At 53.6% G+C, this 23,773-nt stretch overlaps 1 protein-coding gene, 1 long non-coding RNA gene and 4 other non-coding genes across 9 annotated transcripts in view; all 6 read left to right on the top strand.

Moving 5' to 3' along the window:
* The first annotated feature begins 1,584 nt into the window (after positions 1–1,584).
* LOC142496822 (uncharacterized) lies at positions 1,585–9,938 on the top strand. 3 transcript variants are annotated; one of them, XR_012802121.1, is made up of 7 exons: positions 1,585–1,756; positions 2,108–2,246; positions 4,624–4,713; positions 6,367–6,464; positions 7,822–7,919; positions 8,969–9,050; positions 9,876–9,938. It is a non-coding gene; the product is annotated as an uncharacterized LOC142496822 (long non-coding RNA). The 3 variants fall into 3 exon arrangements; XR_012802120.1 differs by having other exon boundaries at positions 2,133–2,246; XR_012802119.1 differs by lacking the exon at positions 2,108–2,246.
* LOC142498238 (small nucleolar RNA SNORD103/SNORD85) lies at positions 3,073–3,157 on the top strand. Its single transcript, XR_012802412.1, has one exon. It is a non-coding gene; the product is annotated as a small nucleolar RNA SNORD103/SNORD85 (small nucleolar RNA).
* Positions 5,120–5,203, top strand: LOC142498235 (small nucleolar RNA SNORD103/SNORD85). The gene has a single exon (XR_012802409.1). It is a non-coding gene; the product is annotated as a small nucleolar RNA SNORD103/SNORD85 (small nucleolar RNA).
* LOC142498236 (small nucleolar RNA SNORD103/SNORD85) lies at positions 6,908–6,991 on the top strand. Its single transcript, XR_012802410.1, has one exon. It is a non-coding gene; the product is annotated as a small nucleolar RNA SNORD103/SNORD85 (small nucleolar RNA).
* LOC142498237 (small nucleolar RNA SNORD103/SNORD85) lies at positions 8,363–8,446 on the top strand. Its single transcript, XR_012802411.1, has one exon. It is a non-coding gene; the product is annotated as a small nucleolar RNA SNORD103/SNORD85 (small nucleolar RNA).
* Positions 9,939–12,060: 2,122 nt separating the features above from the next.
* Positions 12,061–23,773, top strand: part of EPB41 (erythrocyte membrane protein band 4.1) — a 116,891-nt gene continuing 105,178 nt past the window's right edge. Inside the window, exons 1-2 of one of the 2 annotated variants that reach the window (XM_075603787.1) lie at positions 12,061–12,174; positions 12,759–12,862. The gene's annotated coding sequence lies outside the window, so the exon portion shown is untranslated. The remainder of the gene's footprint in view (positions 12,175–12,758; positions 12,863–23,773) is intronic. The other variant, XM_075603786.1, reaches the window with a different exon arrangement.

Raw genomic sequence — 23,773 nt, forward strand, 5'->3', positions numbered from 1 at the left:
TCCGGCGACGTCGCGGGCGACCAGGTCTTTGATTGGTTCAGAGGCTGTCATGTGGCGACAGCCTCTGAAAATCAAATTTGACCGGCTTCAAGAATTCGCGCCGCCAGCATCACTCCCATCGCGTCGCGCTTACTATAAGCGCACGTGACGGCGGCAATACATTTATTTGGCCGCGTCACCGTCGCCGGCACTATAAGCGCAGCCTAAGACAGAGATACAAAGTTGAGATCTACTCTCAAGTTCACAATGCAATTCTCCATTTAATGTGACAAACAATTAGATTGTAAGCTCTTTGGAGCAGGGACTCTTTTTCCTAAATGTCACATTTATGTCTGAAGCACTTCTCCCCTTTATGTGTTATTTATATGATTGTCACGTGTATTACTACTGTGAAGAGCTATGTACATTAATGGTGCTATATAAATAAAGACATACAGCAGGGCCCCGGGTATACGGCAGGTTCCGTTCCAGGGGCCCGCCGTATAGTGAAAATCGCCGGAAAGCGGATACGGCGATTTTCAGTTATTTTGCATGCGCAAATCGGCATTTTTGCCGTTCTGCGCATGCACGACCTATGGTCTGAGCGTGCAAACTACGGTCTGCGCATGCGCGCCGGGCGCAACCACCCATTCTGCGCATGCGCGACTGAGGATCCAAGATGGCGACCCCCTTCTCAGTGCCGCCGTATCGGTGGATCGCCGAAAAGCGGGGCGCCGAGAAGCGGGGCCCTGCTGTACATACATACATTCATACATACATACATACATACATACATACATTCATACATTCATACATACATTCATACATACATACATACATATACATACATACATACATACATACATACATACATACATACATACATACTCATACATACATACATACTCATACATACATACATACTCATACATACATACACATACATACATATATACATACATACATATATACATACATACATACATACTGTGTACATACACATACATACATACATACACACATACATTCATTCATACATACATACATATATACACACACACACACACACACACACACACACACACACACACACACACACACACACACACACACACACACACACACACACACACACACACACACACACGCCGAGAACAGTGGAAAGACAAAGTTTCAGGTCCCACATCGCCCCTTCATCAGGTCTATCAGGCTTTTACTGTAGTGGATTAATAATATCAATAATAAAAATATAAATAATAGTTAGAATAGTAGTAATAATAATAATAACAACAGTTAAAATAGCAACAACTGTAATCTTCACAGACTAATTTGAGACAATTAGAAAATAAGATGATGGTGATTAATGATTGCTATTGATGATGTTGGGTTTCTGCATGGTACGGTGCTGCCATCCAGTGGTCCTATAGAGGTAATACATTACACGTTCAGCTACCAGCATTGCAATGCTGGGAAGGTGCGAGGCAGCACAAGTATGCAAGAATGCGGGGAAAACTACAACTCCCAGCATGCTTCAGGGGGAGGGTGCTTACCAGATGGACCAATCAAATCGCCAGCAGGGCATAGCTATAAGTAAGGCCGCAGCGCGTGCGTTCTGTCTCTTTCACACGTCTCGATTGGAGAAACTGCCATCATGGGGGCGCTGCTGAGAAACAAATCGGGCCCTGCTTACAATCCGCCGCCATCCTCCCTCCCTGCGGCCTCGCGGGGCCCCGGAGCCGCTCAGCCGCCTGTACTGGCCGCTTATGGACAAGGATGAGTGAGTTTCACAAGCACATTTATATTCATAGGAACTACATTGATATTATTTCGCCGCACACCAATGGCGTGCCTTGGTTATCCCCATGCAGTACCAAATGTCTGCTCTAACGGTAATTAACGGGTGTATGCCCTCATTAATCTAGTATTGCGCCCTCATTAACCTAGTATTGCGCCCTCATTAACCTAGTATTGCGTCCTCATTAACCTAGTATTGCGCCCTCATTAACCTAGTATTGCGCCCTCATTAACCTAGTATTGCGCCCCCATTAACCTAGTATTGCGCCCCCATTAACCTAGTATTGCGCCCTCATTAACCTAGTATTGCGTCCTCTTGCCCTAATCTTGGTAGTGACCCAGACGTACATTACTCTTAGGACCGAAAACCATGAGCAGCGACCCCAAAAACAGAGGGATGACTGTATAGTACAAATGCCTCCTGTATTATACGCAGGGAAGTATAGCTGTATACCTGCGCATGTCTTTCTAAGGTATATATTCAGATTTGTGTTAATATAGACCTATAAAGTTGTGTAGTGGGATCTGTCAATACTCCTGTCCATAGCTATAGACGAGAGAGATCGAGAGAGAGAGATCTGTGCATATACATCTGTATATATTTAAATATACTTTTTTTGTAAATGCGTGAACCCCTGATTTTATCATTAAAGTGCGGTTTTAATTGGCATCTGTAAGATTATACAGCCGTGTGTTTTTCTGAGCTGTTCAGTTTTGATGTGTATTTAAGTACAGTAGGCCCAAAGCCTGCAGTGTAGTGTCCACATGGCCACTCCTGCTGCTCAATGACTCTAACACCGCAGCGCAATCCCAAAGACACAGCACTTGGCGGTGAAGGCGCTGCCTGGGGGGGGGGGGGGGGGCTGCCATATTGAAGCAGCCCCGCAAAGCTGGTTTCCGTGGATCAATTCTCTCTGCTCGCATTTGACCAACATTTGGGATTAAAAAAGGGCATAAACTGTGTAGGGTGCGGCTAAACTTCCCACTAAAGTGTGTAGGGTGCGGCTAAACTTCCCACTAAAGTGTGTAGGGTGCGGCTAAACTTCCCACTAAAGTGTGTAGTTTCTCATGACTCGGGTTAACTGATGCATGTCCCATGGGGCAGTACACAGAATCCTATGGACCGTTCCGTGAAGGTAACTAATGGTGTATTAGGGCAGTTTGCGCACTGCTGTTTAGGGGGGGGGGGGGGTGGTTTTCCTAATACCTTTGCTATTGGCTCTTGACCCCTACAGTGGTCCTTAATAGTGGCTAGTGATTCTGATTTGAAATGGTTTTTTTTAACAGAGCTCCCTCCAGTCTGGCTGTGATGACGAACTTGCCCTCACTGAGAACTTCGTTCCATAATGAGAACCCCATAGTACTCAATTCAAGCTGAGCCAGATCTGTCTGGTGGGAGATTTGGGTTACAGACCCCCGGTTAATAAATCCTAGACATTGATCAACGGTTACAAAGACCTAATCATTGTTCACAGCATAATCCTGTATTTTGAGTTCAAATGGCAATATAGTCTTCTGAAAGTCTCCATCTTGCGTAGCAGGCAAAATGTACACAAACTATTTAGAGGCAATGCACGCTGTTTTTTTAGTTTTATACAGACATATATAGATTCTCCGGTGCTGAATCACATTCATTTCGACTCCGGGGACCCACTGCTTCATGTCTCCGTAGTGGGTGTCGGTAGCTGGCTCCAGGGTTCACTATATGGCTGCTTTTCAAGGCTCCGGGGCCTTGCAGGTGAATAGGAAGCCGTGACATCACCCAGTGTGGCTTCCTATTGGCCCGTGTGACCGGGGGCTTTAAACTTTTGGAGGTAAGGCTGGGGCCACGTTGCCTTCGCCCGCGCTGAGGCTGGGAAGTGACCCGCGTGAAGCGGGTGCTTTCCAGGGCCGTGGTAGACAGGGCGTGCCTAGGGGCGTCACAGAGCTGGTTCGCCCTCATTGGGCGAACTGCTCATGTGACCTGCATGTTGTGCCAAGAAATCAGTTTCAACGGATTTCCTGCACCCGCATGCAATCTGATCGCACCATGGACCCAACCTTGGTATCTCTGGAAGCAGGGGGTTCCCGGAGCTGAAACCCGCTGCTTCAAACCACCAAGAGAACCCAGCTTGGACTGATCATTTAACAGTGTGATGGACTTCATTATAAAATGCCCCCAACACACAATTGTCACGTCCACATTGGGAGCACGTGTGAAACGGTTTAAGGATACGGCCCCAGTGCTCCCTGCGGCACGCGCGCCTGGCGGTGCGTGTACAGACTACAGCTGCGGGGGGGGGGGGGAAGCATATCTGCCTTTCCATTGGCTACCCGCTGAGCATGTGACAGTGGCGTGGGAAGACAAAATTCTTGTTGTCCCTGCCAGCGTACGTGTCACAGCGGTTTTCCCCATAGAGGTGTGGTGTGTGGCGCACGCCGCAGCGGCCACTGGTAGCCTGGCCGAGGGACAAGTTGGAAGCCCAGTGTCTCCCCTCCTGGCCGGGGACTGAATTGAGCCAGCACTCCTACAAAAGTCCTCAGCACCCTAATTTGAGGACTTCAACCCAAGGACTCCCTGGTCCCTTTGACTTCCAGTAAAATGCCATACACTTAACAAAAACCTAATTTGGCAAAACAGGATGGTAAAATGTGTCTGAAAATGAAGATATTCCTTAAAAGATACAATGGTTTCAATTATACCTGCCGGTGGTTTAGTTACATTAAATCTATTTAATACGCAGTTATGTTAATATAGAAACACATTCAAATGTCGGACAGGTCCTGCTGCTTTTCATTTGACCTTGTCCTAAAATGGGTGTTATATTGGGGTAATCTTATGGTTTCATTTGTTTCTTGTTTGATACTTAGCTCAGCAGCAAATATAACCGCAGTTTGAAACGATGGCTAACCAAGCAGGAGTACACGGTGGTACCCAGAATCCTTTGGGATAACCGCAAGGTAAGAATCCTGTCCCCTACATGTTCCTGCAGGAAATCTGCATTTTTCTCCCAGTGTCTGTTAAATGGTAAAATAAACTGTTAAGCACCAGTCACAGGCCGGAAACGCCATGGCTCAGTCAGTTCCTGCAGGACCTCTTAAATATGGTCAGTTTTGGGAGTCCTTCTTAACTGATCACTCGGCTTTTGGATCTTTCCTCATGTAGGGCCGATCCCTGAAACTTCCCCCAGGGAAAGCAGTGTGGTGTATTCTGTGGCTATTAGGGTTTGTGGCTCGAGTTTGAAAATATAAACGTTTCACAAGGGAATTGATAGTTACAGTGCATTTACTGTATTGCAGTGTTATGTGGGACTTGGCATTAAGTCACAGGTAATTTGTGCTGCCCCTTATAGCAGGGAGACCCCGGTCTGGCTATGATGACAAACTTGCCCTCACTTAGAACGCAGTTCTATGCTGAGAACCGTATCGTACTCATAAACGCTGAGCCAGACCGATGGGACAGGAAACAAACACCAGTCTCGCCTCTAGGGGTCCTCCCGGTACAGGGTTTCAGATTTTTATATGGCACAGGTTTGCGGATACACGGGAGAGCGAAATCTGCCCTGCAGAGCTTACAATCCAATGTATAAGTGTAGGGGGCCTTTCTGATGCAATGTGATCTAGTTTTTAATGTCAAAGCCTTAAGTGGATGAAACTGTTCAAATTCCAATATCTGCTCCTTGTGTTACGTGAATTATTTTGATTGCAAGCTCTTTGGGACTGGGACTATAAAATGCTATACACATTTTGGGGGGAAGGGGTGTATAGGGGAATCCCTGTCCTGCAGAGCTTGCAATCCATAGAGGCCCCTGTCAGCAGACGGGTGTAACTTTAGAACTATAGGGTGGCAAAATGTAATCTAAAACTAAACCGTGCAATAGACTTTTAGAGGAAAAAATCCCCCCAAATGTATCACTCATCCACACATGTCCACATGGGGGTGCATGTGTGAAACGGGGTAACTCCAAATGAGCAAGAACACCCCCAAGAGTCCTCGGCACCGTAATGCTGCCACAAATGGGATTCATTTGGGGTCTTAAACCGAAGGACTCCCAGGTCCCAAGTAAAGCAGCAATGTGGGTTAACTTTAAATATATATATTTATTTATTTATTTGTCTCCGGAGCTGCCCTGTGTTAATTTCATCCCCGGGACCCCCTGCTTCCAGAGATGCTTATCTCCGTAATGTTTGCCGGTAGCTGCTGAGGTTAAAGGTCCAGGTGACGCGCGCCAATAGGAAGCCGCACCGGATGAAATTAATGCGGTTCAGCTCCAGAGACCCCCTGCTTCACACCTGTAATAAAATAAAAAATATATATTTTTATTTATTTTAAAGGTAACCTGTATTGCTGCTTTAGTAAAAAGCATACATTAACATGCTCCATTTGGTTAAACAGGATGGTAAAGTGTCTGAAAATGAAGATATTCCTTCCAAGGTAAAATGGTTTCAATTGGATCTGACAGTGGTTTAGTTACATTAAATCTTAATTTCTGTTAATATAGAAATACACATTCACGTGTCTGACAGGTCCTGCTGCTTTTCATTTGACATTACCCATTTTAGGATGTTGTTGGGGTAATCTTATGGTTGAATTGTTTCTTGTTTGATACTTAGCTCAGCGGAACAGCAGCAGATATAACCGCAGTGTGAAACCATGGCTAACCATACAGGAGCATGCTGTGGTACCCAGAATCCTTTGGGATAACATCACGGTAAGAATCTCATGTCCTCTGCTTGTTCCTACAGAATCTGTTTTCTCCCAGTTTCTAATAAATGGTAAAATAAACTATTAAGCCCCAGTCAGTCCTGAGACACCATTGCTTTCATTCCCAGAGTTTCTGCAGGGCCTCTTCAATATGGATGTATTGGGAATTCTGCCTAACTGATCACTGCGGCTTGTAGATCTTGCCTCATTCAGGGTTGATCCCTTATCTGCCCCCAAGAAAAGCAGTGCGGTTTATTCTGTGGCTATTTGGGTTTGCTGCTTAGGCTTCAAAACCTAATACAAATTTAACCATTAATCTACAGCAGTATGTCAGACATTTAATTTATTTAAGTGCATTTACTGTATTGCGAATATAATGTTACTAATTGGGACTTGGCATTAAAAGTCACAGGTAATTTGTGCTGTCCCCTTATAGCAGGGAGACCCCGGTCTGGCTATGATGACAAACTTGCCCTCACTTAGAACGCAGTTCTATGCTGAGAACCGTATCGTACTCATAAACGCTGAGCCAGACCGATGGGACAGGAAACAAACACCAGGCTCACCACTAGGGGTCTCTTCCACCCCTCCATCTCTCGTGGTACAAGGAATTTTATATGGCACAGGTTTGCGGATACACGGGAGAGGGGAATCTGTCCTGCAGAGCTTACAATCCATAGAGGCCCCTGTGGCAGACAGGTGTAACTTATGAACTATAGGGTAGCAAAATGTAATCCAAAACTAAACCGTGTAATATACATTTTTAGAAAGATAAAATCCCCCAAATGTATTCTCGTCCACATTGGGGCACATGTGAAACGGGGTAACTCCAAATGAGCAAGAACACCCCAAAAGTCCTCAGCACCAATAGGCTGCTCTCGCGACCGCGCTCACTCCAGCAGTTCCAGCGATCTGTGCACGTGACTGCAGGAGATTGGACAGGCGCTGCAGGGGCGTCACGAAGCTGGTTCACCCTCATTGGCTGAAACAGCTCACGTGATGCTGACGTCACGCGACTGCAGCCGGAAAATACATTTACTTGTCTAGCCAAAACGTAGCAGCGTCGACTCGTAAACGGTAACCCGTATTGCTGCTTTAACTGCCGGCAAAAGGCATACATTTAACACATCCAATTTGGTTAAACAGGATGGTAAAGTGTCTGAAAATGAAGATATTCCTTCCAAGGTAAAATGGTTTCAATTAGATCTGACGGTGGTTTAGTTACATTAAATCTTAATTTCTGTTAATATAGAAATACACATTCACGTGTCTGACAGGTCCTGCTGCTTTTCATTTGACATTACCCATTTTAGGATGTTGTTGGGGTAATCTTATGTTTGAATTGTTTCTTGTTTGATACTTAGCTCAGCGGAACAGCAGCAGATATAACCGCAGTGTGAAACCATGGCTAACCATACAGGAGTATGCAGTGGTACCCAGAATCCTTTGGGATAACATCACGGTAAGAATCTCATGTCCTCTGCTTGTTCCTGCAGAATCTGTTTTCTCCCAGTTTCTAATAAATGGTAAAATAAACTATTAAGCCCCAGTCAGTCCTGAGACACCATTGCTTTAATTCCCAGAGTTTCTGCAGGGCCTCTTCAATATGGATGTATTGGGAATTCTGCCTAACTGATCACTGCGGCTTGTAGATCTTGCCTCATTCAGGGTTGATCCCTTATCTGCCCCCAAGAAAAGCAGTGCGGTTTATTCTGTGGCTATTTGGGTTTGCTGCTTAGGCTTCAAAACCTAATACAAATTTAACCATTAATCTACAGCAGTATGTCAGACATTTAATTTATTTAAGTGCATTTACTGTATTGCGAATATAATGTTACTAATTGGGACTTGGCATTAAAAGTCACAGGTAATTTGTGCTGCCCCCTTATAGCAGGGAGACCCCGGTCTGGCTATGATGACAAACTTGCCCTCACTTAGAACGCAGTTCTATGCTGAGAACCGTATCGTACTCATAAACGCTGAGCCAGGCCGATGGGCAGGAAACAAACACCAGGCTCACCACTAGGGGTCCTCCCCGGTACAGGGTTTGAGATTTTTATATGGCACAGGGAGGTGGATACACGGGAGAAGGGAATCTGGCCTGCAGAGCTTACAATCCAATTTATAAGGGGTGGGGGCCTTTCTAATGCATGTGATCCAGTTGGTAATGTCACAGCCTTTAAAGTGGGTGACCATGTTACAACTCCAATATCGGCTCCTTGTGTTGTGCGAATATGTTAAATGTAAGCTCTATGGGGCTGGGAATTGTAAATGCTGTATAGAGCAGCGGGAGGGGGGAGATATAGAGGAAGCTCTGCGGAGCTTGCAATTCATAGAGGCCTCTGTTAGCAGATGGGTTTAACATGAATCCAGTAGGGAACAAATACTAATCCTGATATTGTAGTCGCTGGCCTGGCCTGTGGCTCTGATAATACGGGCAGCAGTCTTGCTCACAATTCTTTCTAGCTAGTAAAGTGCCTCTGATTGTATTTCTCCCTTTATCCTTTCTAGCGTGGAGCCCCGAGTCAGCACCAGCGGCTAAGCTCGGTTGATCAGAACTGGCTGTGAGGAACGTCTCTGAAGAGCACACTGGGTCAGTACCCAGAATCCTCTGCAAAGCATTTGCATAATAAACATTGAGTACCTGTCACTAAGAGCTTACAATCTAATTTTGTTGCCAGGGGCGCAGGGAGATCATGACGTGACTGCACGGAGACACAGGAGCTATGAGACATGATCTCTCCCATAGGGTGACACATGAGATGATCTATGGAGTCTTCTACTTGCTGATTTGTCACATTTTGTATAGAAGGGGGGGGGGGGGGTTCTGCCTATCGCAGGGTGACGTGACACTGAAGGGACATGTGACCCCATTTGCTGTCCTCACCACAGAAGGGTGACAGGAGACCCATGAGGCATACATTGTCCCTGCTGCCACAGTGAGGGTGACCTGCAAGGACGGGGCCTATAGTTGGTTCTTCGTGACATGAGCAGTGAAATTATGGCAGATGGGGTCTGCGTAGGGAAGGGACAGTGTCATTTTTTTTGCATTCATGCAGATGGGACGTGTCTCACACACCCCTTTATCAACAATGTCACAATTAGTGATTTCTGCCCCGTAGTCTGATAGACCGGATCATGTGACATGTCGTGAAACGTTGAGAAATTCAGCCACTCTTCCCATCAGCGTCTAAAAAGTAACTACAGCCTTCTGGGTAATACAATATACCTGCCTTATATTTGCTAGATATGGAGATGCCATGACATGGATTTTGCAATATTTGGATATGATGTATAGATACCATGACATACTACGACACTGACATATCATATCTGTGTGTGTATTTGTGATAATGTACAATAAAGAAATCCAGCCTTTCTGCACTTCACATCTAACCTTATTTTTTTTTATTTATAGGGCCTGGAGTCTGTCCTAGAACGGTCCTGCATATTTTTTTTAATAAAATGATTTTCAAACGTTTGCATTTGTCTCTCTAATTATTGCACACGCCAGGAAGATGACCTCTAGCATTAACTCCTTGTATGCCAGGGGCCTGCAAAGCCTAAACAAATTATTTTAACAGACTTGCGTGTAACTCATTAAACCTGGTGGTCTGTATACACGCTGATTTATTTACCTGGGGGGGGGGGGGGGGGCAACTGGCTTATATCGGTTAATTAATCCACTAAATGTTTCTAGGCACGTGTGAAACGTGCCGTGTACATAGTGGTCTCCTGCAGCCGTGAGATTGACTGTTCTAAAACCGGTCGGCAACTTAAGTGACGTTATATTAGCCGTGATCGGGTCACATCGCAATCTTGTAGTACAAATAGCATAGAATGATTTGTAAAAACTGAATGCTTATTAAATCTGCTGTATTTACTGTAGTAGAGTGTACACTTTATCTGCCAAATAACCGAGAAAGCGGGTCACTTTGCTCCCGTCTTCCCACTTTAACCTGTCACTAATCACTTGTCATTAAGTCTATGCTGCACTCCTGAATGTGGTGGTGCTGTTCAAATGATTAGTTAACTAGCTATCGCCTGCATGGGACTGCCCCTTTAACCGTAATAGCCCGACCCATGCATAGGGTTGTGTAAACCCTTCCCTGCCAGCGCATTGCTGTGTAACCGCTTCCATGCCAGAGCCCTGCACAATGTCATTCGGTAACCCCCTTCTCTACCCCAGGGCTGCAGTGCATAGCTCTGCATGGTTGGCTGGGCGGAGGCGTACGTGCCTCGGATGATATCTGCCCCCACTGTTATCAGTTCTGCTCCAGCTTGGGGAGCTGTGGGGTTTCTAGGTATTTCATCTGCTGCTAGAACATAATTAACACTTCATGGCTCTATGTGTGCCTCAGTATGTGCTAGGGGTGCAGATGTTTCATATCTATGGTCATATACATATAAAGCTATTTGTATAACTTTGTCATGGTGCTTTTCAGCCAATGGGATTGAAAGTGCTTTACAGTATATAGTGTATGGTATGTAGCATTGTACAGCAGTTCTACAGGCCCCGGTGAGCTTACAATCTAATTTGGTGTGAGAGACAGTAACTTGCCACGGTCACAAGGCGATGACCAGGATCAGAACCAGGTTCCCCTGATTAACACGCTGTACCTTTTTTTTTTTTAAAAGTATATATTGATATTAAAAAAAAAAAAAATATATATATATATATATATATATATATATACGCACACATATACACTGCACACGCACACGGTAAATGTATACAAATCCAATGACTTATCTGACTGGTGCTTTCACAAAGGGGCCCCTTGCAAGGTCCCAAGATATCCTACAAATGTGGAAAAGATGGTCAAAATATAAATCTAAAGTGCCCATCGTCTTTTCTACGTGTTTATATAGAAATATATGTGAGCATTAGGAACAAGTGTATATATCAATCGCTATAGCCCTACACATGTAAGTAGGTATGTGTTCAATTATACATCCATAGTGCCTGATTCATTGGGTGTGTTTGTTACTAGTATTAAGTGACCATGCTCGGGTGTGAGAGGGATAACCCCATTGTAAGCGCTCATACAAGTGAGTCAGCAGTAAGCGCCCATACAAGTGAGTCAGCACTATGTACAGCCTGGTGTATACAGCTGATAAACCTTCGCTGCCTTGGAAAATAGGGACTGGATGGGGTTGCAGGGTTAGCACAGGGAGAGTAGATAGATATAGATATATCACTATGTATTGCAGTGAGATTGTTGTAAAAGGTCATCAGGCAATCAAATCATTTGCTTTTCTGTATGAGGAGAGAAGGGTTATCACCTAAAGGTAAACTAACCCATGTAATGTCTTACATGCTGTGTGTGTATATATATTTTCAGCAATAAAAGTGTTATACGGTAATTAAACAGGGTAGGGCCCCCTATAAGTTTCCCTGATGGTAACCTAACTGATGCAGCGTCCATTGGGATCTACAGGGTTAAAAATCACCTGTCACTGCAGCAAGAACTGCATGGAGCGCCGCCCGCTGACTCCGCGCCTGACTGACAGCCGGCGCCAGCCAATGAGCGCCGAGCCGCAGCAGCCGGGCCCCCTCCCTTACCCCAATCAGCAGTGCGGCCTTTGGCATGGGGGCGGGCTCTGTCCCTCGGGGCAACGGGAGGGAGTAGTGACGTCAGCTTGGTAAGGTTCAGTGCAGGTGGAGGGGCCTGGGCAGGCAGCTGCGAGTCACCCCCCTGGATGACGTCACTCAGGTAACCCCCTTTGGGTGGTGGGGGGGAGATTAGGACAGGGGACACTACAGGAAGTAGGTGGGGGGGCATTAGGACAGGGGTACTACAGGAGATGGTGGGGGGCATTAGGACAGGGGTACTACAGGAGATGGTGGGGGGCATTAGGGCAGGGTACTACAGGAGGTGGTGGGGCATTAGGGCAGGGGGTACAACAGGAGATGGTGGGGGGCATTAGGGCAGGGTACTACAGGAGGTTGTGGGGCATTAGGGCAGGGGGTACTACAAGAGGTGGGTGGCCACAGTTCTTTATTATAAGGGTATGCCTTATTATACAGGATCATATTCAGTCCTACTTTGTATGATTTTCTTATAGGGGAAATAAACGATCTATGTAGGGTATAAGGCAGTGGGGCACTTCAGGTGTTGGGTGACCCCAATAATTATTTTTATAGAGGTGTTTAGGGTGACCTCAAGTTTCATATCACAGGATCATACTCCTGTTTTATATGGTTTTCTTCTAGGGTAAAGTGTGTTAACCTATGTAGGGTGTGAGATAGGGGGGGGGGTACTTTAGTTAGTTGGTGACCCTAAACATTTTATTATAGGGTGACTCAGTTTCCATGTTTACAGAATGATGCCTGGTCCTTTGCTATAGAGGAAAGTGTTGATCCCTACATGGAATAGGGCAGAGGGGCGTGCACTGCAGGAGGTAGGCGACCGCTTTATTCTATGGGTATTTAGGATGACCTCATTGACTGCTGATCAACAGGATTCTACATCATACTCATTAGGGTTTTCTAATAAGGGGAACTAAGGATCTTTATAGGGGATGAGGAAGGGGGTAGGGGCCACCTTTTCTTTTTTTTTTCTATCCTGTCTATATATACTTATACTTATATATACTTGCTTTTTTTAAAAATATATATATTTTCCTATAGAAGGAGCTAAGGATGGAATCGGGAGGAGGGGGGCACTGCAGGAGGTGATTTCAATGTTGTATTATAGGGATATTTAAGACCACACATGATTTAGATCATATTCAGCCCTATATGGTAATGATATGAGCATATTATAAAAGTCTATGTAGGTTTTAAGGAAAAAGTTGTCCCACCCAGCAGTTTTCAATATAAAAAAAATACTAAAAAACAGGACTAATTCAGCCTCACCCTATGCACCTTTATAGGGTGACTCCGATTGCCCCAAATAAAAACCCATTAGAAAGCGATATCTTCTTTCTTTTAGAGGGAGCTCCTATAGGGGATCTGTCTGTTCCTGAAAAACTAGAACCACCCTAAAAGTGCCCCTATAATAGAAAACAATACAAACGAATGCTAGTACATATGCACTGCATAACTTGTTTACAGTGTGGTGTCCCTATAACATGATCTATACATATGTACCCGCGCTCTCTCCCCCATATCCCCCCGCTCTCTCTGCTCTCCCATATACCCCCCGCTTTCTCTCCCCCCCATATCCCACCGCTCTCTCCCCCCCATATCCCCCCGCTTTCTCCCCCCCATATCCCCCCGCTTTTTCTCCCCCCCATATCCCACAGCTCTCTCTCCCCTCCATATCCCCCCGCTCTCTCTCCCCTCCATATCCCCCCGCTCTCTCTCCCCTCCATATCCCCCCGCTCTCTCTCCCCTCCATATCCCCCCGCTCTCTCTCCCCTCCATATCCCCCCCGCTCTCTCCCCTCCATACCCCCCGCTCTCTCTCCCCTCCATATCCCCCCGCTCTCTCTCCCCTCCATATCCCCCCGCGCTCTGACAGCTCCATATCCCCCCGCTCTCTCACAGCTCCATATCCCCCCGCGCTCTCACAGCTCCATATCCACCCGCGCTCTCACCCCTCCATATCCCCCCGCGCTCTCACAGCTCCATATCCCCCGCGCTCTCACAGCTCCATATCCCCCCGCGCTTTCACAGCTCCATATCCCCCCGCGCTCTCACAGCTCCATATCCCCCCGCGCTCTGACAGCTCCATATCCCCCCGCGCTCTCACAGCTCCATATCCCCCCGCGCTCTCACCCCTCCATATCCCCCGCTCTCTCTCCCCCCATATTCCCCCGCTCTCTCCCCCCCATATCCCCCCGTTCTCTGTCCCCCATTCTCTGTCCCCCCATATCCCCCCGATCTCTGTCCCCCCATATCCCCCCGATCTCTGTCCCCCCATATCCCCCGTTCTCTGTCCCCCTCATATCCCCCCGTTCTCTGTCCCCCTCATATCCCCCCGTTCTCTGTCCCCCCATATCCTCCTGTTCTCTGTCCCCCCATATCCTCCTGTTCTCTGTCCCCCCATTCTCTCTCGCCCCCTGCTCTCTCTCCCCCCATATCCCTCCTGCTCCCCCGTATCCCCACCGCTTTCTCTACTGTGCCCCCCATATCCCCCGCGCTCTCTCTCCCCCCCATATCCCTCCGCCCTCTCTCCCCCCCATATCCCTCCGCCCTCTCTCCCCCCCATATTCCCCGACGCTCTCTCCCCCCCCATATCCCCCCATGCTCTCTTCTCCCCATATCCCCCGCGCGCTCTCTCCCCCCATATCCCCCGCGCTCTCTCTCCCCCCATATCCTCGTGCGTTCCCTCCCCCCATATCCTCGCGCGCTCTCTCCCCCCATATCCCCCGCGCTCTCTCTCCCCCCATATCCTCGTGCGTTCCCTCCCCCCATATCCTCGCGCGCTTTCTCCCCCCATATCCCCCGCGCTCTCTCTCCCCCCATATCCTCGTGCGTTCCCTCCCCCCATATCCTCGCGCGCTCTCTCCCCCCATATCCCCCGCGCTCTCTCTCCCCCATATCCTCGTGCGTTCCCTCCCCCCATATCCCCGCGTGCTCTCTCCCCCCATATCCCACACGTGCGCTCTCCCCCCATATCCCACGCGCGCTCTCTCCCCTCATATCCCCCCGCGCACTCTCCCCCATATCACCCGTGCGCTCTCTCCCCCCATATCCCCCGTGCGCTCTCCCCCCCATATCCCCCGTGCGCTCTCCCCCCCATATCCCCCGTGCGCTCTCCCCCCCATATCCCCCGTGCGCTCTCCCCCCCATATCCCCCGTGCGCTCTCCCCCCCATATCCCCCGTGCGCTCTCTCCCCCCATATCCCCGTGCGCTCTCTCTCCCCCCATATCCCCGCGCTCTCTCTCCCCCCATATCCCCCGCGCTCTCTCCCCCCATATCCCCCCTGCTCCTCCCCCCATATCCCCCTTGCTCCTCCCCCCATACCCCCCGCTCTTTCTCCCCCATATCCCACCTGCTCTCTCCCCCATATCCCCCTGCTCCTCCCCCATACCCCCCCGCTCTCTAACTCCCCCATATCCCCCCCGCTCTCTAACTCCCCCATATCCCCCCGCTCTCTCTGCTGTGCCCTCCCATATCCCCCGCTCTCTCTCTTCCCCCATATCCCCCCATATCCCCCTGTTCTCTCTCCCCCATATCCCCCCTGCCCTCTCTCCCCATATCCCCACCGCTCTCTGCTGTGCTCCCCCGTATCCCCCACGCTCTCTCACCCATATCCCCCTGCTCCTCCCCCATATCCCCCCGCTCTCTCTGCTGTGCCCTCCCACATGCCCCCGCTCTCTCTCTTCCCCCATATCCCCCCATTCTCTGCCCCCCCCCATATCCCCAAATTCTCTGCCCCCCCCCATATCCCCCAATTCTCTGTCCCCCCATATCCCCCTGTTCTCTCTCTCCCCCATATCCCCACTGCTCTCTCTGCTGTGCTCCCCCGTATCCCCCACCCTTTCTCCCCCATATCCCCACGCTCTCCCCCGTATCCCCCCACGCTCTCCCCCCGTATCCCCCCGCGCTCTCTCCCCCCGTATCCCCCCACGCTCTCTCCCCCCGTATCCCCCGCGCTCTCCCCCCGTATCCCCCCGCGCTCTCCCCCCGTATCCCCCCGCACTCTCTCCCCCCGTATCCCCCCGCACTCTCTCCCCCCGTATCCCCCGCACTCTCTCCCCCCGTATCCCCCGCGCTCTCTCCCCTGTATTCCCCCGCGCTCTCCCCCCGTATCCCCCCACGCTCTCTCCCCGTATCCCCCGCGCTCTCTCCCCCCGTATCCCTCCGTGTTCCCCCGCGCTATATCCCCCACGCTCTCTCCCCCCGTATCCCCCACGCTCTCCCCCGCGCTCTCCCCCCATATCCCCCGCGCTCTCTCCTCCCGTATCCCCCACGCTCTTTCCTCCCGTATCCCCCCCACGCTCTCTCCCCGTCATATCCCCCCTCTCTCCCCCCGTATCCCCCCCGCTCTCTCCCCGTCATATCCCCCCGCTCTCTCTCCCCCATATCCCCACATTCCCCCGCTCTCTCCCCCCCCGCGCTCTCTCCCCCCCGCGCTCTCCCCCCCGCTCTCTCCCCCCCACTCTTTCTCTCCCCGTTACCTCTCTCCCCCCGCTCTCTCTACCCCCCATTTCCCACCCGCTCTCTCTCCCCACCATATCCCCCCGTTCTCTCTCCCCACATATCCCCCCCGATCTCTCTCCCCCATATCCCCACATCCCCCCTCTCTCTCTCCCCCATATCTCCCCCCCATATCCCCCCTCTCTCTCCCCCATATCCCCCCTCTCTCTCTCCCCCATATCCCCCCGCTCTCTCCCCCCAATATCCCCCCATTCTCTGTCCCTCCCATATCCCCCACGCTCTCTCCCCCCCATATCCCCCGCGCTCTCTCCCCCCCCACACCCCCGCGCTCTCCCCCCCCCCCATACCCCACGCTCTCTGCCCTCATATCCCCCCGCGCTCTCTCCCCCCATATCCCCCGGCGCTCTCCCCCGGCGCGCTCTCTCCCCCCCGGCGCGCTCTCTCCCCCCCCATACTCTCCCGCGCTCTCTCCCCCCCATATCCCCTTGCGCTCTCTCACCCCCATATCCCCCTGCACTCTCTCACTCCCATATCCCCGCGCACTCTCTCACCTCCATATCCCCCGCGCGCTCTCTCCCCCCATATCCCCCGCGCGCTCTCTCCCCCCATATCCCCCCCGCGCTCTCTCCCCGTCATATCCCCCCCTCTCTCTCTCCCCGTCATATCCCCCCTTCTCTCTCCCCCAGTATTCTCCACGCTCTCTCCCCCCGTATCCCCCCCGCTCTCTCCCCGTCATATCCCCCCGCTCTCTCTCCCCCATATCCCCATATTCCCCCGCTCTCTCCCCCCCCACGCTCTCCCCACCGCTCTCTCCCCCCCGCTCTCTCTTCCCCCGTTACCTCTCTCCCCCCGCTCTCTCTACCCCCCATATCCCACCCGCTCTCTCTCCCCACCATATCCCCCCGTTCTCTCTCCCCCCATATCCCCCCCGATCTCTCTCCCCCATATCCCCACATCCCCCCCTCTCTCTCTCCCCCATATCCCCCCTCTCTCTCCCACCATATCCCCCCTCTCGCTCTCCCCCCATATCCCCCCACTCTCTCCCCCCAATATCCCCCCGTTCTCTGTCCCTCCCATATCCCCCCGTTCTCTGTCCCCCCCATATCCCCCCGTTCTCTGTCCCCCCCATATCCCCCCATTCTCTGTCCCCCCCATATCCCCCCCGTTCTCTGTCCCCCCATATCCCCCGTTCTCTGTCCCCCCATATCCCCCTTCTCTGTCCCCCCCATATCCCCCCGTTCTCTGTCCCCCCCATATCCCCCCGTTCTCTGTCCCTCCCATATCCCCCCGTTCTCTGTCCCTCCCATATCCCCCCGTTCTCTGTCCACCCCATATCCCTCCGTTCCCTGTCCCCCCATATCCCCCGCGCTCTCTCTGCTGTGCCCCCCCATATCCCCCACGCTCTCTCCCCCCCATATCCCCCGCGCTCTCTCCCCCCCCACATACACCCAGCGCTCTCTGCCCTCATATCCCCCCGCGCTCTCTCCCCCATATCCCCCGGCGCTCTCCCCCGGCACGCTCTCTCCCCCCCATACCCCCCCGCGCTCTCTCCCCCTCATACCCCCCCGCGCTCTCTCACCCCCATATCCCCTTGCGCTCTCTCACCCCCATATCCCCCTGCACTCTCTCACTCCCATATCCCCGCGCACTCTCTCACTCCCATATCCCCGCGCACTCTCTCACCTCCATATCCCCCGCGCGCTCTCTCCCCCCATATCCCCCGCACGCTCTCTCCCCCCATATCCCCGCGCACTCTCTCACCTCCATATCCCCCGCGCGCTCTCTCCCCCCATATCCCCCGCACGCTCTCTCCCCCCATATCCCCCGCGCGCTCTCTCTCCGTATCCCCCCGCGCTCTCTCTCTGTATCCCTCCGCGCTCTCTCTCCGTATCCCCCCCGCACTCTCTCTCTCTCCGTATCCCCCTGCGCTGTCTCTCCGTATCCCCCAGCGCTCTCTCTCGCGCTCTCTCTTCGTATCCCCCCCCCGCGCTCTCTCTTCGTATCCCCCCCGCGCTCTCTCTCCGTATCCCCCCGCGCTCTCTCTCTCTCCGTATCCCCCCGCGTGCTCTCTCTCTCCGTATCCCCCCGCGTGCTCTCTCTCTCTCCATATCCCCCCACGCTCTCTCTCGCTCTCTCTCCGTATCCCCCGCGCTCTCTCTCGCTCTCTCTCTCTGTATCCCCCGCGCTCTCTCTCGCTCTCTCTCTCCGTATCCCCCGCGCTCTCTCTCCGTATCCCCCCGCGTGCTCTCTCTCTCTGTATCCCCCCGCGCTCTCTCTCTCTGTATCCCCCCGCGCTCTCTCTCTCGTTCTCTCTCTCCGTATCCCCTGCGCTCTCTCTCGCTCTCTCTCTCCGTAGCCCCCGTGCTCTCTCTCGCTCTCTCTCCGTATCCCCCCGCGCGCTCTCTCTCCGTATCCCCCGCGCTCTCTCTCTCCGTATCCCCCCGCGTGCTCTCTCCGTATCCCCCGCGCTCTCTCTCGCTCTCTCTCTCCGTATCCCCCGCGCTCTCTCTCACTCTCTCTCTCCGTATCCCCGCGCTCTCTCTCGCTCTCTCTCTCTCCGTATCCCCCGCGCTCTCTCTGTATCCCCCCGCGCGCTCTCTCTCCGTATCCCCCTGCGCTCTCTCTCCGTATCCCACGCGCTCTCTCTCGCTCTCTCTCTCTCCGTATCCCCCCGCGCGCTCTCTCTCCGTATCCCCCGCGCTCTCTCTCTCCGTATCCCCCGCGTGCTCTCTCCGTATCCCCTTGCTCTCTCTTTCCGTATCCCCCCGCGCTCTCTCTCGCTCTCTCTCTCCGTATCCCCCCGCGCTCTCTCTCACTCTCTCTCTTCGTATCCCCCGCGCTCTCTCTCGCTCTCTCTCTCCGTATCCCCCGCGCTCTCTCTGTATCCCCCCGCGCGCTCTCTCTCCGTATCCCCCTGTGCTCTCTCTCTCCGTATCCCCCCGTGCTCTCTCTCTCCGTGTCCCCCAGCGCTCTCTCTCGCTCTCTCTCTCCGTATCCCCCCCGCGCTCTCTCTCGCTCTCTCTCGGTATCCCCCGTGCTCTCTCTCTCCGTATCCCCCGCGCTCTCTCTCTCTCTGTCTCTCCGTATCCCCCGCGCTCCCTCTCTCCGTATCCCCCCCGCGTGCTCTCTCCGTATCCCCCCGCACTCTCTCTCGCTCTCTCTCTCCGTATCCCCCGCGCTCTCTCTCGCTCTCTCGGTATCCCCCGCGCTCTCTCTCGCTCTCTCCCCCCGTATCCCCCCGAGCTCTCTCCCCCCGTATCCCCCACGCTCTCTCCCCCCGTATCCCCCACGCTCTCCCCCCGCACTCTCCCCCCGTATCCCCCCCGCGCTCTCTCCCCGTCATATCCCCCCCTCTCTCTCTCCCCGTCATATCCCCCCTTCTCTCTCCCCCAGTATTCTCCACGCTCTCTCCCCCCGTATCCCCCCCGCTCTCTCCCCGTCATATCCCCCCGCTCTCTCTCCCCCATATCCCCATATTCCCCCGCTCTCTCCCCCCCCACGCTCTCCCCACCGCTCTCTCCCCCCCGCTCTCTCTTCCCCCGTTACCTCTCTCCCCCCGCTCTCTCTACCCCCCATATCCCACCCGCTCTCTCTCCCCACCATATCCCCCCGTTCTCTCTCCCCCCATATCCCCCCCGATCTCTCTCCCCCATATCCCCACATCCCCCCCTCTCTCTCTCCCCCATATCCCCCCTCTCTCTCCCACCATATCCCCCCTCTCGCTCTCCCCCCATATCCCCCCACTCTCTCCCCCCAATATCCCCCCGTTCTCTGTCCCTCCCATATCCCCCCGTTCTCTGTCCCCCCCATATCCCCCCGTTCTCTGTCCCCCCCATATCCCCCCATTCTCTGTCCCCCCCATATCCCCCCCGTTCTCTGTCCCCCCATATCCCCCGTTCTCTGTCCCCCCATATCCCCCCTTCTCTGTCCCCCCCATATCCCCCCGTTCTCTGTCCCCCCCATATCCCCCCCGTTCTCTGTCCCTCCCATATCCCCCCGTTCTCTGTCCCTCCCATATCCCCCCGTTCTCTGTCCACCCCATATCCCTCCGTTCCCTGTCCCCCCATATCCCCCGCGCTCTCTCTGCTGTGCCCCCCCATATCCCCCACGCTCTCTCCCCCCCATATCCCCCGCGCTCTCTCCCCCCCCACATACACCCAGCGCTCTCTGCCCTCATATCCCCCCGCGCTCTCTCCCCCCATATCCCCCGGCGCTCTCCCCCGGCACGCTCTCTCCCCCCCCATACCCCCCCGCGCTCTCTCCCCCTCATACCCCCCCCGCGCTCTCTCACCCCCATATCCCCTTGCGCTCTCTCACCCCCCATATCCCCCTGCACTCTCTCACTCCCATATCCCCGCGCACTCTCTCACTCCCATATCCCCGCGCACTCTCTCACCTCCATATCCCCCGCGCGCTCTCTCCCCCCATATCCCCCGCACGCTCTCTCCCCCCATATCCCCGCGCACTCTCTCACCTCCATATCCCCCGCGCGCTCTCTCCCCCCATATCCCCCGCACGCTCTCTCCCCCCATATCCCCCGCGCGCTCTCTCTCCGTATCCCCCCGCGCTCTCTCTCTGTATCCCTCCGCGCTCTCTCTCCGTATCCCCCCCGCACTCTCTCTCTCTCCGTATCCCCCTGCGCTGTCTCTCCGTATCCCCCAGCGCTCTCTCTCGCGCTCTCTCTTCGTATCCCCCCCCCGCGCTCTCTCTTCGTATCCCCCCCGCGCTCTCTCTTCGTATCCCCCCCGCGCTCTCTCTCCGTATCCCCCCGCGCGCTCTCTCTCTCTCTCCGTATCCCCCCGCGTGCTCTCTCTCTCTCCATATCCCCCCGCGCTCTCTCTCGCTCTCTCTCTCCGTATCCCCCGCGCTCTCTCTCGCTCTCTCTCTCCGTATCCCCCGCGCTCTCTCTCGCTCTCTTTCCGTATCCCCCCGCGTGCTTGCTCTCTCTCCGTATCCCCCGCGCTCTCTCTCGCTCTCTCTCTCCGTATCCCCCGCGCTCTCTCTCGCTCTCTCTCTCCGTATCCCCCGTGCTCTCTCTCTCCGTATCCCCGCGCTCTCTCTCGCTCTCTCTCTCCGTATCCCCCGCGCTCTCTCTCGCTCTCTCTCTGTATCCCCCGCGCTCTCTCTCGCTCTCTCTCTCCGTTTCCCCCGTGCTCTCTCTCTCCGTATCCCCCGTGCTCTCTCTCTCCGTATCCCCCGTGCTCTCTCTCGCTCTCTCTCCGTATCCCCCGCGCTCTCTCTACGTATCCCCCGCGCTCTCTCTCGCTCTCACTCTCCGTATCCCCCGCGCTCTCTTTCGCTCTCTCTCTCCGTATCCCCCGCGCTCTCTCTCGCTCTCTCTCTCCGTATCCCCCTGCGCTCTCTCTCTCCGTATCCCCCCATGCTCTCTCTCTCTGTATCCCCCCGCGCTCTCTCTCGCTCTCTCTCTTCGTATCCCCCCGCGCTCTCTCTCTGTATCCCCCCGCGCGCTCTCTCGCTCTCTCTCAGTATCCCCCGTGCTCTCTCCGTATCCCCCCCGCGCTCTCTCTCGCTATCTCTCTCCGTATCCCCCGTGCTCTCTCTCTCCGTATCCCCCGCGCTCTCTCTCTCTCTGTCTCTCCGTATCCCCCGCGCTCTCTCTCTCCGTATCCCCCTGCGTGCTCTCTCTGTATCCCCCCGCGCTCTCTCTCGCTCTCTCTCCGTATCCCCCCGCGCTCTCTCTCGCTTTCTCTCTCCGTATCCCCCCCCGCTCTCTCTCGCTCTCTCTCTCCGTATCCCCCGCGCTCTCTCTCTCCGTATCCCCCCCGTGCTCTCTCTCCGTATACCCACCACGCTCTCTCTCCGTATCCCCCGCGCTCTCTCTCTCTGTCTCTCCGTATCCCCCGCGCTCTCTCCGTATCCCCCCGCGTGCTCTCTCTGTATCCCCCCCGCGCTCTCTCTCGCTCTCTCTCTCCGTATCCCCCCGCGCTCTCTCTCGCTCTCTCTCTCCGTATCCCCCCGCGCTCTCTCTCGCTCTCTCTCTCCGTATCCCCCCGCGCTCTCTCTCGCTCTCTCTCTCCGTATCCCCCCGCGCTCTCTCTCTCTCCGTATCCCCCCGTGCTCTCTCTCCGTATCCCACCGCGCTCTCTCTCCGTATCCCCCGCGCTCTCTCTCTCTCTGTCTCTCCGTATCCCCCGCGCTCTCTCTCTCCGTATCCCCCCGCGTGCTCTCTCTGTATCCCCCCCGCGCTCTCTCTCTCCGTATCCCCCCGTGCTCTCTCTCGCTCTCTCTCTCCGTATCCCCCGCGCTCACTCTCGCTCTCTCTCTCCGTATCCCCCCGCGCTCTCTCTCGCTCTCTCTCTCCGTATCCCCCTGCGCTCTCTCTCGCTCTCTCTCTCCGTATCCCCCGCGCTCTCTCTCTCTCTCTCTCTCTCTCCGTATCCCACCACGCTCTCTCTCCGAATCCCACCGTGCTCTCTCTTCGTATCCCCCACCGCGCTCTCTCTCCGTATCCCCCCCGCGCGCTCTCTCTCCGTATCCCCCCGCATGCTCTCTCCGTATCCCCCCGCGCTCTCTCTCGCTCTCTCTCTCCGTATCCCCCGCGCTCTCTCTCGCTCTCTCTCTCCGTATCCCCCGCGCTCTCTCTCGCTCTCTTTCGGTATCCCCCCGCGTGCTCTCTCTCTCTCCGTATCCCCCCGCGCTCTCTCTCCTTACCCCCCCTCGCTCTCTCTCTCCTTACCCCCCTCGCTCTCTCACTCCGTATCCTCCCACGCGTTCTCTCTCTCCGGATCCCCCCTCGCTCTCTCTCTCCGTATCCCCCTGCGCGCTCTCTCTCCTTACCCCCGCGCTCTCTCTCTCTCCTTACCCCCGCGCTCTCTCTCTCTCCTTACCCGCGCGCTCTCTCGCGCTCCCCCTGTTCTCTCTCACCCCGTTTTCTCTCTCCCTCCCACTTTATCCTTTTTTTGTTGTTGTTGAACTTGCACTTACACGATCCGTGTATCTTTTTTATTTATTTATTAAAAAAAAAAAAACAATTCTTACCCTTTCCTCATTTTCTCTCCTCATTCTTCTTGCCCCCCTCCTCTCCTATCTGTCGCTCTCTAACTCTCCCTCTCCCAACTCTGTCTCTCTAAATAAATTACACATACATATACATATACATACACCTACACACACACACACACACACATACACACACACACACACACACATACATACATACATACATACATACACACACAAACACACACACACACACACACACACACACACACACACACACACACACACACACACATACATAC

This window comes from Ascaphus truei, chromosome 6 (genome assembly GCF_040206685.1).
Source record: "Ascaphus truei isolate aAscTru1 chromosome 6, aAscTru1.hap1, whole genome shotgun sequence".
NCBI lineage: Eukaryota > Metazoa > Chordata > Amphibia > Anura > Ascaphidae > Ascaphus > Ascaphus truei.